General features: G+C 37.4%; 1 long non-coding RNA gene across 1 annotated transcript; it reads left to right on the top strand.

Moving 5' to 3' along the window:
• The first annotated feature begins 6255 nt into the window (after positions 1-6255).
• Positions 6256-12263, top strand: LOC114458718 (uncharacterized). The gene is made up of 2 exons (XR_003673117.1): positions 6256-6974; positions 11014-12263. It is a non-coding gene; the product is annotated as an uncharacterized LOC114458718 (long non-coding RNA).
• The last annotated feature ends 307 nt before the right edge of the window (positions 12264-12570 follow it).

The raw sequence follows: 12570 nt of genomic DNA, 5'->3' as shown, positions 1-12570 counted from the left end.
GTGACTGACTATCTACTGTGAGGCTGGTGTGAGGAACAATGGATGTTAGAACTTCTACCATTTCACACTTTTGCTAAAACATTTACATCTATTTTGAGGACAGTAAATATATTTATTTTACATGTTATAATACCACTAGCCACTAACACAATGACAACACTAGCCTCTTTGCTGCTCTAGGACAGGTTATCTTTTGGCCCCCCTTATATGGTGTTTTATATATCAAGCAATTGATATTTACATTATTGTTATATTATTATTATCAGAATAATTTCTAACACTTACATAATGGTCTATACAATATCCACAAAGACACTTTACATAAATAGAAAACATGAGTAAAATTAATTTTTTTAGACATTTTATTTAATTTTGATAAAAGTGTTTCACATATAAAATTACACAAACAAGTAAATAAAAGCCGATTTAAATATTTTAGTAACAGGTTTCAAATACAAATTATTAATATTATTACAGTAAAGCATTGCACAAAAACAAGATACTGATAAAAGATAGATAGTGATGTGTTGGCTCATCAAATATTGTTTTTAATTTAAATACTTATGACTAAAATGTTTTTCTATTGACATTCACATTTTGTGAAAAAAAACAAAACTTCCAGATTTGACATAACATTACTATTTGTTTCTCTCTTTGTCTGCACATGCTGTTAAAGGTCAACATTACAAGAAATGCAATATTTCATAGACAGCAATGCATGTTTTGTTAGTGTAATCAAATAAAATAATTTATTTTATTGTATAATGTGACCATCACCAGCCCTCCCTATAAGGAAAGGTAAGACATGCTTTATAAAGGATGATATCAAAAGAAAGGGCAGTGTTACACTTAGATGGGGGGAAGGGAACAGGGAAGAGGGAGTCAAGGTAGAAAATGGAAAGGGTGGAGAAGAGCTGATTATTGTAAAGTGAGAGTGAGATGTGATGCTATAGTTGTGTATATTGTGCGTATTGTAATCAAACCAGTCTGGTGACCAGTGTGGAGCTTAGCTATAAAAGTGGTGGCTGTGTACAGAGAGAAGGAGTGAGTGGTAACACCTAAAACAGGTATTTAGGATCAACATGTCTAAAGTTAAGCCCAGTACCAGTTTTATCCCACAGTCCAAGGCCAGTGCATTGTAGACCAATGTTTGTGCAGGAACTGTTACTGTAAACCCAAGCACTGCCCCAGGCCTGAAGATGCAGCCAGGCTAGCAGAAAGAGCCCCAGACCCCCCCCCGCCAGGGCCGAGCAGCCCCCCAGACGTCTCCAAGATTCTAAGGTGAGAGGCAGCCACTGCCCCCCACATACACACCATGCTGGGTCAAAATGTTTACCCAAGAATGGGTAAAAACTATTCATGTTGATGGATTAAAACTATTAATAAATGGTTAATAAGGTTATCAGTTCAGCTGGGGTTAAAAACAATCATATATTTATTAACATGTTTTTACTTTAACTTCAGTATATTGTCATTTCTTATAAATAACCATTAAATAATGAAATAACAAAATGCTATTCCAATTTTTTTCATTGACACTGAACAATACTTATATATATATATATATATATATATACACACACACTGAACAACAATATAAACACTTTTGTTTTTGCTCCCATTTTTCATGAGCTGAACTCAAAGATCTAAAACATTTTCTATAAACATTAAAGATCTGTTTCTCTCAGATATTGTTACAAATGCGTGTAAATGTGTGTTAGTGAGCAGAGATAGCCCCTCCCACCTCACAGGTGTGTCATATCAACATGCTGATTAGACAGAATGATTATTGCACAGATGTGCCTCAGGGTGGCCTCAGGGTGGCCACAATAAAAAGACAAAAAACAACAACAATTTTACACCTTAGCAGCCCACTGCTCCTCTTTGGTGGTTACATTAGGGGTTTTTCAACATTGGGGTCACCTGGAAATGAATTGGTGTCGCCTGAAATGTCTAGTAATAATGAAAATAAAATAAAAAATACAGATATTTAAAAATAATAAATGTAAGTTCTAAAATAAATTAAACATGTAATAATAATAAAATAAAAAATTCATACTTTGTCAGCCCACTGCCATTTTTAAAATAATTACTAAACATATTTTATAAAATGTAATTAATCAATTTTTATTTATCTATTTTGCACATTTAAAATAATCTATACATAATATCTGCAGTTACCAGCAGATAACTGCAGAGAATACCTTCTATATGAAGGGCCACACTTTAATGGGGAATGGGCCATGTGTCAACAGCACTAGAGAATGAGGACAGCCTGCTGCTGGACCCCCCTCTCCTGACGTCCACATTGCTCCAGTGCAGAGCCAAACAGGTGTGCTCACTGTGGTGATGGTAAACATGACAGTAGAGGGTCTCACAGTACACTGATCCTCACACACTCACCACAGTCTGAAAGTAGGACTCTACATGACACTAACATCTCCCTATGTTCTTTGTTTGGTGGATCCCATCAGGATGAGGGAGGGGCACGGCAGGACTGTGTGTCATAGAAGGCTGACCCTGGAGTAGGTCAGCTCTTCTGCTGGACTTTGTAGGAGGTCCTAATGACTGTAGATAGTATTTATTATACCTACATCAGTACAACACTCTGATAGATTAGACACTTACACAAAAGCATGGCATTAACAAAGAATTCACAGCACGTACGTACGACCACATCACAGAACTTTCACCCTTTAGGTTAAAAAACACACTTAATACACACCACCACCCAGCATGTGTCCTGTTCTCTCACTGGTAAGAGTCAAAGTACAGTTGTCCTTATTTATATTTGTCTATTTATCACTTAAACAATTTTACACAAGAGGCCGTGCTGTTGTGCTGAAATCACACCAGTGCTGATATTCAGCACAACAGCATGATTTACAGTGTGATATTACTTTTATACAACAGTTCTACAAGTGCATTTTATTAGTTAACAGTATTAAGTGACAACAAATTATGTATTTATGTATTTCATCATTTATTTGGCTCCTCCAAAACAAATAGGTCCACATCTGGAAGGGAGACGAGGCTGTTGCTAGGCAACAGATAAACATTTTCTAACACTGATACAGTTGACTAATGTTATTAGAAAGCCTGAACAGAGGAGTGATAACGTGTGTAAAAAGTCTCAGTGCTATTGTTATTCTATATCAGCACTCATGGAATGTCTTTCGTCCAATCAAATGACTTGTTTGGAACAAACTATTGTTTAATGTACATTTACAATGTAAAACATATCATCAGCTGACCAATAGATGTTTACCACTGCTATCATCCTCTTTATAGGATGGGACCAGGGTCACCTTGGTCCTCTGGAGAGAGGTTGTCCTGTTCTCCATCCTGGAACACAGCCGGATCAAAGTCACCCCTAAAGGGGGGTCACTACCCACCTCAGATTCTAGCTGCAGACCACCAACAATACTGCAGTACATGTAAATTGCCCTCCCCAGTGGTTATACGTTTTTTATTACAGTTTTCCCAAATAAATAAAAAAGAATACAATTCTTAATATAATGTACATAATATACAAATACGTTAAGTGCCATAAAACACAGTGACTGTACAAAATATATATTAATTCATTTTTCTTTTAAAAATAGAAGTTATTTACCTTCTTAATGAAGACAATGCAGTGTAATAAATTATATACAATTAAAGTGATATAGAATAATGTTTGATTTAATTTGAGTTCATTTATATTGATCATGTAAATGGAAACTTAAAAACAGTTTAAAATAAAATATATTAACATCAAGAAATAACAACAACACAGTATCTTGCATCTTCAAATTCTTTCACGTCTCACAAGATAAAACAAGTGCAACTTTTAGCTGAGGATACAGATGTGGAAACTCCAAACATCTGCAGGGGAAATTTGCAGTGTTTTAGCAGCAGCAGATAAATAAACGGGGTAATAAATAATAGGAGATATTTACACACATGGGAGATGGGCCAGTACACAGTACAGTGAGAAAGAGGGAAAACAATGCGTGTTTTTTATTTTATGTTTGTATTTGGCTAATGTTTTATTTTAAGAGTTATTTAACTCTGTAATATGAGTCATTTCAGTTGGTTAATGACTGTGTTAAAGGACACAAAGCTTCAATTTAAAACAAACTGCATATCTCAGTTTTACCAGTAGGAGGCAGTGTGGTGCAGTGTTTCATTCATGAACTCTCTTTGTTAGTGAACTCGTTGTTTCCTCAGTTTGCTGAGTCATGCTGTACTGAACAGACACACTGTCGTATTCCTCATCTTTTCTCCTGTTTACACAGGTTTGTGAAGCTTGAAAACATGTCAACATGTGTAAGAATGTGGTTTAACACTAAAAGACAAGCTAAAACATAAATGAAAGGTAGTTAAATAATGTTTTTGTTAAGAAGCAGGTACTTTTAATCTGTGTTACGTGCAGGCCAAGATGGCATTGCTGATCATAATGTGTTTGTGGTTACTACAAAATAAGAGTCTGGTTTAAGTTATTGATCCAGTACATTTCACTCAGTAATAAATATTGTGTTTCTGGTAAAAATGTAAATGTTTATATTATTAGGTTATAGTCATTGTTAAACATGTTGAATGATAAAAGTATATAAAAGCTTGTAGTTGTTTTAACAAGGAAACACAGATAAATGTTTATTTTTGATATTATTTTAATGGTTTACCTGAGGTATATTTGAACTAAAGGTAAAGTAATTAAGGGCTGAAAGAATTTAATTCTGTTTAATGGCTGAAAGAAAGTTCATCTATGCAGTTTTACACTGTTCACACTTAGAAATATGGTAATGGTGATTTGTGTACATATGTCTATTGTGTGACTGAAAATGATGTTATACAGAGAAAAGACAGTCAGTAAAAATGAATTCATTTTAAATATTGTTGAATAAAAGAGAATATGCTGAGTGAAGCTGCTCTGAACAGACGTACTGTCGTCTTCCTCATGTTTTCTCCTGTTTACACAGGAACTTCATTAGTTTATTTGTCTTCAGTCTGAGACCTTTAACACATGACAGAACTTTACACAATAAAACATGTCATTCTTAAATAGATGTTTTATCATTTGCTTAGATAAAATCTAAGTTTAGTTTTTTAATTCTTAATTTTTGAAGGTGAGTACAAACAAGACAACAGTATAATGCACATTATAGTAAATTATTTTCCTTTTTAAAAAGCTGTATTTATTACACTTTGACATAATTCAATGAATATTATTGTTTTTTTATTTTCAAAAAGTGATTACATTAATATCTTCTGTTATTATTATTATTATTTTTTTTTTACTGTCGGCAAACTGGACATTTCAAAAGGCCAAACCAAAGCAAATAAAGATATTGGTATGGTAGACAACATTAATTTTTTAATCGTAAAGTACATATTAATACAAGAGCACATCTTAAACAAATATATAACAATTATAATGTAGTTGATAATAGAAAATTAAAAACACATTTTCCTGATATGTTACAGTGAGAAAAACACAGTTGGAGGATGTGGACACCTCTCACTTACACAGGTATAATAATCTTTGTGTTGGCCAGCAGTTTGTTGGTTCAAGTCCAGCTCACAACAAGGAGCACGTCTAGTGACTCAGTTAAAATACACCAGAAATATCTATATAGAGGTACAGGTGACACTGTCTATGATATTTCACTATTGCTTTTTGCATCTTTTCCTTTGTGTGAGGGAGTGTAAAAATTGTCCCCTGCCTTTATGCAGCTAGCGCTCTACCATTTGAGCTAATTCCCCTCTCACTGAGAGGATTGGGAGTTGATGAAGTAGGTGAGTGTAGCTGCTCAACAGAACAAGAGTATTTAGTTACTTTGAAGGAGTAAACCAGGAACGCTGGTCAACACAGTGAAACTGTTCTTCCTGATGGACAAGCTTTTCCTACATGTTGGTGGATTCTGAAGAGAATTCTTCTTCTTCTAATCGTCAAATCATCTTCTTACAGAACATTCTAAGAACTGTTTATAATCTATTAGAAAAACCTTTTTACTGTGTTTTTCTTTCTAAAAGATGTTTGTGTTCTTTGTGGTTATCATGACCTCTGACCTTTGTGATAATCTAAGACTAAAATCACTCTCTCTCTTCCTGTAAATGGTTTTTAATTCTTAAAACTTACAGTTGAATGAACTATTCCTCCTGTACAAAGTAAACACAAAAAATAATCAATAATACCACAAATAATATTACAATAAACTAAAGCTTCCCTCCAGAAAAAAAAACCATTACATATATGTTGTACGTTGTGTGTATTAATCATTCATTCATTATTATGCAAAGAAGTGTTTATTTAACCACTACAGCTATATGCCTGTCCTGATGTGTCACGCCTATTAAAACTGCTATTATTATTATAAAAAATGATAGGAAAAATGTTACACAAGAAAAGTTATGACCATCTGGTGCTAACACTTCTATTTTCATAAAAAAAGGGATACTGTGTTTTGCTAAAACGCCTTGTGCAACCTTTTACACTGTTGTACTCCCGTTGAACCATGACATCTGCATATATGCATAACCTTTTGTACTCTTGTATGCCATGACATCTGAGTGAACTTGAAGCATCTGTTACACCAGTAAGGCATTGAAAAAAAAATGAACTTGTATTCTCTTTTCCTATTCGCTAAGGCGGTCAGGGCATGAATTATGACACACTATCACGCCACGCTTCTTGCTATATATATCTCACTGATTGTTAAGAACGGGAGCTTTTTAGAGGGAGAGCTTTTTAGAGACGGACATTCTGGTTGTTCGGCAGGCCCCTGTCCGTTCTTGCCAGGCTGACAGTTCAGGACTTTGATACTTTGAAACTTGTGATTGACTTTTGATTTTCTTTTTGTTTAATTTTTGTGAAACCTTTAATAAAATATATTAACTATTAAGAAGCCTTCTTGAGTAAATTAACCGCCTGCAATCATCCACCTGAGACAGCGCCCGGGTTTTGAAAAAGATACACTCCTAGACCTCTGGTAAGTGAAAGCCCCCTCGGCTCCTTTCCTCACAGAGAAGGGAAAGGGGGGGGGCTAGCTCATACTGTTGTAAAAAAGAATTGTTTCCAGCTTTGACCTACACTCGGTGGGTCTTAATATCAATCCCACAAAATAGCGAGACGACTCTTAGACTTCCTATAAGAGGAGGTACAATTAGTCTTATCTTTTATTAGAAAACAATAATAAAGGATAGGCAGCCAGCCTCGGTGACAAGGTAGAGGGGGAATTCTTGTATTAAGAACGGCAGTTTTAGATCCCCTACCGTTATAAAGTCCCGCGGGCTATCGACATGGCGCCCATACGTGAGGCACGACCAAGTTAACCTGTTAGTCCGGGAAAAATAAAATGAGTACCGAGTCTAATTAGAAAACCTGCGGAGTGTCCCTAAATAAAGGAGTAGAGAGAGAGTCTCATTTCCCTACCATACTGCTTGGTAGGAGGAGGGTGAATCGATTGACTTTCACCCTATGAGGAATAAAGGATAACTCAGTACGAAAGTAGTGGAAAAATCTCCAGCTCTTTAGTAATTGTTACTCTGACAGGACTGATCACCCTGGACAGCAGAGTGTGCAAAGAAAAAGAGTGAGAGATTAGAAGTGTGAGGTCTAACACTTTGAACACGAAATCAGAAAGGTTTCCTTTATTAAAAGAATCAGGTTGAGGTAAACCTATTCAAACACGCGTGGAATCAGAGGAGAAAAAGGCTATTGAAGCCCTCTTCTCAAGGAGATACCTCAGTCTCCGCTTACGGGAATACTTTGACACGAACGTAAGATAAAGCAATGGCGGAGGGCGTTACCTCCCCATTTTTTTCTCCTGTTCGAAGAGTTTCGACAGGAGGATTGTCAACAGGCTCCACCGGTACTAGGGTACTTAGCAGAGAGATTGAAACTGTGAGATTCAATGACGTGATTACAACAGTAAGAGCAAACCTAGGAGACACATTGGTGGCAGAAATATCAGGGCCAAAATGTACTATTTTAAACCCGAGAAATCCCTGTGGGGAAGACGGGGGCGGAGTAGCAAGATGGGTAGCCACACGATGGCCCATCTCAGTCAATAAGGATATAAACAGGAGAGATATTAAGACAGGAAAGTATTCCAGAAAAACGGCAAACGAAGTAAGGATAGAAAAAGAGGAAATTAAAAATGATGGGGTAATAGCGATAGTTAATGGGTATTACTCTCGTTTTTATGATAAAGATCCAAAATTAAGTTGGGACGAATTAGGAGAAACATTGGAAGCTGTCTTCGAAGCGGTAGAAACAAAAACAGTAGTGACTACTACGTGGGGAGATGGATTGTTCGGATATCCCGACAATATGGCCAGGAAAATGATATATGAAGCTATGAGGAATTGGTTGAGCAAAGGTGCAGGACGTCGGATTATATGGGTCCTACAAACCAGAGAAAAATTTCAAGAAGCAAACACCCTCCTGTCTCTGCATCATACAAAAATAGCAAAAATACCTGAGGAAGACCTCGGCTACAAAATAGAAGGATTAAAGGTGTTGTCAAAGACGCGGCCAAGGTCAAAATCAGCAGAGAGGGGCGCAAGGTCTGATACAATAGGAAGAGACGGAGGCAAGGGTCAAATAAAAACAGCAAAGCCACCTCCATATGAAGAACCACAAGCGGGAGCATCGCCGTACAGTACAATAATTACACAAATAATGCCTCTTACTCCCTCAGCCCCTTATTTCACAGACGAGGGCATAATAGATGCACTAATAGAAGAGGGAGACGGAGGTCTAAGTAGTAAATACTTAGTAACTACTGAGGATGAGGGAGGCAGCTCCGGGAGTGAAGAGGAGGATGATGAAGGGCTTGTGCCTTTCAGGGAGGATAATGCACAACAGATGTGGTTAGAGAGGAGAGCTGCAGAAGCCTATCATCAGTATAGAGATGTGACAGGGCCGAGCAATAATGAGAGCAGAGAAAGAGACGCTCTCCTTGAGTTTGAATTAAAGGAATTAAAATTAAGATGTGAAACGGCTGAGGAAGAGCATAGGAATGCTGAAAAGGAAAGGCGGAAAAAAAGAAAAAGGGAATCAGGAACGACATCTCAGGGAGTTGCAAATATTAGAAATAAAAAAGAACATCCAAATAAAGGAAGGAGAAATAGCAAACAGATCAGCTTTAGAATTGCAAAAACAATCTTTCCAGGAACAAGTCGATCAGTACAGACAAGAGTTGAGCTATGTGGAGAAAAAATTGAGACATTATGACCAGATTGTAAAAAAGCAGGAAGAAGAAGCGAAAAAGCGAGAGGAGACAATTAATGCTTATAGAAGCTCAGGAAGCCTTCACCCCCCCAGAGAAAAAGACAACAACCCGATAGAAGTAAGCTCGGAGGAGGGGGATGATGAAATTGTCCAAACGCCACATTCCCCCCCACCACAGAAAGAACTAATGATGACGACAGAGAAAAAAACTAATTTACCAGAAAAAGAGGAGCTAAGACTCACAACTGATAATGGCCAGATAAAAATAATAAATAGCACCACAGAAAAATTTGAAATGCCACGAAAATACGCATATGTCACCTGGGTGAGTGACTATGAAACAGGGTCTGTAACAAAAATAATACAAACATCAAGAAGACAGAGCTCTTTTGCACCACGACAAACATATCAAGGGAATCACAGGGAAGAAAACTCTCCGAGGCTAAATTCAACAGCGGGAGGTCGAAGAAAAGGAAACCCAAATCAGATCAGGCCTGAGATACCAGGGTATTTTCCGCGAAAGAATCAAATGGAGGGACAGAGGTTACGGGAGACTCAGAAGGGTCAGAAACCAAGGAATTCAGGAATAAAAGAAGGAGCACCTGCCTGTCCGAGAGTGTCGGACGAAAATTTTCAGAAAATGACAAAGGCAGAGAGGGACAATCTAATGAATGAAAAGGAAGAATGGAAGATGAAGTGGATAAAGGACTATCAGGTAGTTCCTCGGGCAAGAAGGAGCAAAGCACAGTAACGCTCCCGGGGTGAGAAATAATCGGAAATGATATAATAGGGTGGCTAAAGATAAACGAGAACTCCAGGGGGTTACATCAGACACAGAACAAATATGTCCATCTTATTAGAGCCTTGGACAGAACCCATGAATAAATATGCCTTAGTGGAATTAGCAAATGGGAAAGAATGCACCATGCCAATAGGAAAATTTAGGGGCAGGGGTGTCTTGATAGGTCCCCATGCACTGTTGGCTTTTAAAGATATAGACTGGCTGGAGAGAAATCCAGTAAGATGGATGAAAGAAATAATAATTCCAGAAGTATTACAAAACGTAATAGATAAATCTGAATTAAGTGATAAAGAAAGAATAATAGGCATACTAAGAAAAGCAGAAGTGGCAAAATTCAAGAATGACGTAGGTATGATAAAAACTCAGCCATACGTTACTAGGGGGACGATGCTAGGAAAACAAAAACAATACCGGAATTGGAGGAACTCGGAGTCGTTAGAAAAGTAGATGAACCGCCTTGCTTGATGCCTGTTCAGGCTGTACCAAAATAAAATAAAATTAAAAAAAAAAAAAAAAAAAAATAAATAAAAAACAAAATAAAAAAATAAATAAATAAATAAATAAATAAATAAATAAATAAATAAATAATATATAAAAAGTTCTTGGTAATAGCAGATAACGCAGGAGGAAATACAAGGATATTTCCCCTGATGCCTGAGACACAAGAAGAGGCAGAAAAATGCTCGCTGTCATATCTACAGGGAAACATGACAATAACAGAAATAAAAAGTGATAATGCCACAATATTCTCTGAGTCAAAGTTCCAGAAACTGTTGTATGATCTTCAAATAGAATACGTTCTTGCGATCACATACCAATCCAATACAAACGGTGTTGCGGAACGAGCTGTTAGATCAGCGAAAGAAGCAATAGCCGCGATAGGGAAAGACTGGTGGAGCCATGACAATTTATTTTACATCAACCAAATATTAAGCCAGCCTAAACATCAAAAACAGTTACCAGATTGACCCAGAATTATCCTGTGTTACAGGCAAAAGACAGGTGGATAAAAAACGGAAAAGAATTCCGGGTAATCGACCGACAGGAAGGTAACGTAATATACATTACGGATGGAGGAAAAATATCACCCCAAGCAGGTCCGAATTAAAAGGCGGTTTAAGGAATAAAGATGTAATAGAGATTGATAGGCTGGGACACAATTCCAACAGGGCCTCCGAAGTTATGACTTCAAAAACTGTGGTGGAAGAAGCGGTTCTCCCCACTTGGGAGGTTCCGTATCACACTTCGGAGGTTGATGAGTTTTACCAGGTCTTACCGGACCGAGCCCAATTGACCATGGGATTGGTTATGCTCTGCTCTTTGGGGTGAGATGATGATGGTACGTGTACTGTTCCCAGGACATTCTCCTGGCTCTCTTCCCATGGAGAGAGAGTATCAGCCGGGGAAGTGTTGTCTGTGTATGGAAGGAGTTTTCTGTCTCAGATGGATGGGTAGAAGACAGGACAGGAGGTTAGGATATGACTGTCAGCCGGAAGGAAAATTGGTAGGACTGGAGTTGGCTGGGGCCTGCCGAATTTCTAAAACTAAACGGAGGTTTGCTAAAGATAAAGTAGAACTCACAAACATAGGTGAAAAGCTAGGAGAAATGATTATAGCCCTGCAGGAGGAAAAGGAGGGAGGAAAAATTGAGGAATGGACGCCTCAAACGCTAAGTGCATCACAGAAAGATTGGATTACAACGGGGAGTGTGAATCCGGCTGGGGACCCAATGAGGGTTCAAGTGATAAAATGTAAATTAAGTATCTTAGTGGGGTCTGAAGTGACAGGAAAAAGAAAAGATAAGAGAAAAACAGAAGAGAGATATGAGGATCTTTATTTAATTATGGAGGTTCTCACTCAAAGATGCATAGAAAATAAATCTAACATGAGTCAGATCATTGCTGTAGCTGCTAAAGCATGGGTCTGCGGTGGAATAATCAGGACATCAAAATTAATGCGGGTGGCTCCAAAAGATAAGAAAAAGAGGCTTAGGTGGCTAACGGAATGGACAAAAAGGAGAAATCAAACAGAGGATGATGACCTCACGGGAGCAGAAATTGAACCAAGGGAGACTTGGGTGGATGCTCCTGTGAATGCACATAATAATAAGGAAAAGGAAGGATCGAGGAGAAAGCTTGTCTTTAGTGAAGATAGAGATGTAAAAAGACCACAGGAAAACGAATCTGATAATGAATAGCGTCAAAAAAAAAAAAAAAAAATATAGAGAGATAAAAATAGAAATGGAAAGATGTGAATAATATAAGGAAATAATTGTGGTGCTATTCTCATTACAGAGAAAAAGGTTAGCCCATCGGAAGAATGGAACGGCTCCACCTAATTTGGAATAAAAGACATTATGATAAGGAGGCTAGAAAGGTATTATGGGAAAGAGATTATATCAAGGATATCAAAGAAAACAGACTTAAACCTTACGCCATAGCCGAAAAGAATAGGAAAAGAAAGGAATGGAGGCGGAGATGGGATGAAAAATCAAAAATAGGGATAATCAGTAAGGCCGTTGTAATCTTTCTGATATTGACACTCCTCG

The sequence above is a fragment of the Gouania willdenowi genome, unplaced genomic scaffold, assembly GCF_900634775.1.
Source record: "Gouania willdenowi unplaced genomic scaffold, fGouWil2.1 scaffold_170_arrow_ctg1, whole genome shotgun sequence".
Taxonomy (NCBI): Eukaryota; Metazoa; Chordata; class Actinopteri; order Blenniiformes; family Gobiesocidae; genus Gouania; species Gouania willdenowi.
The sequence above is the reverse complement of the archived record's forward strand: the minus strand, read 5'-3'. Positions and strand labels throughout refer to the sequence as shown.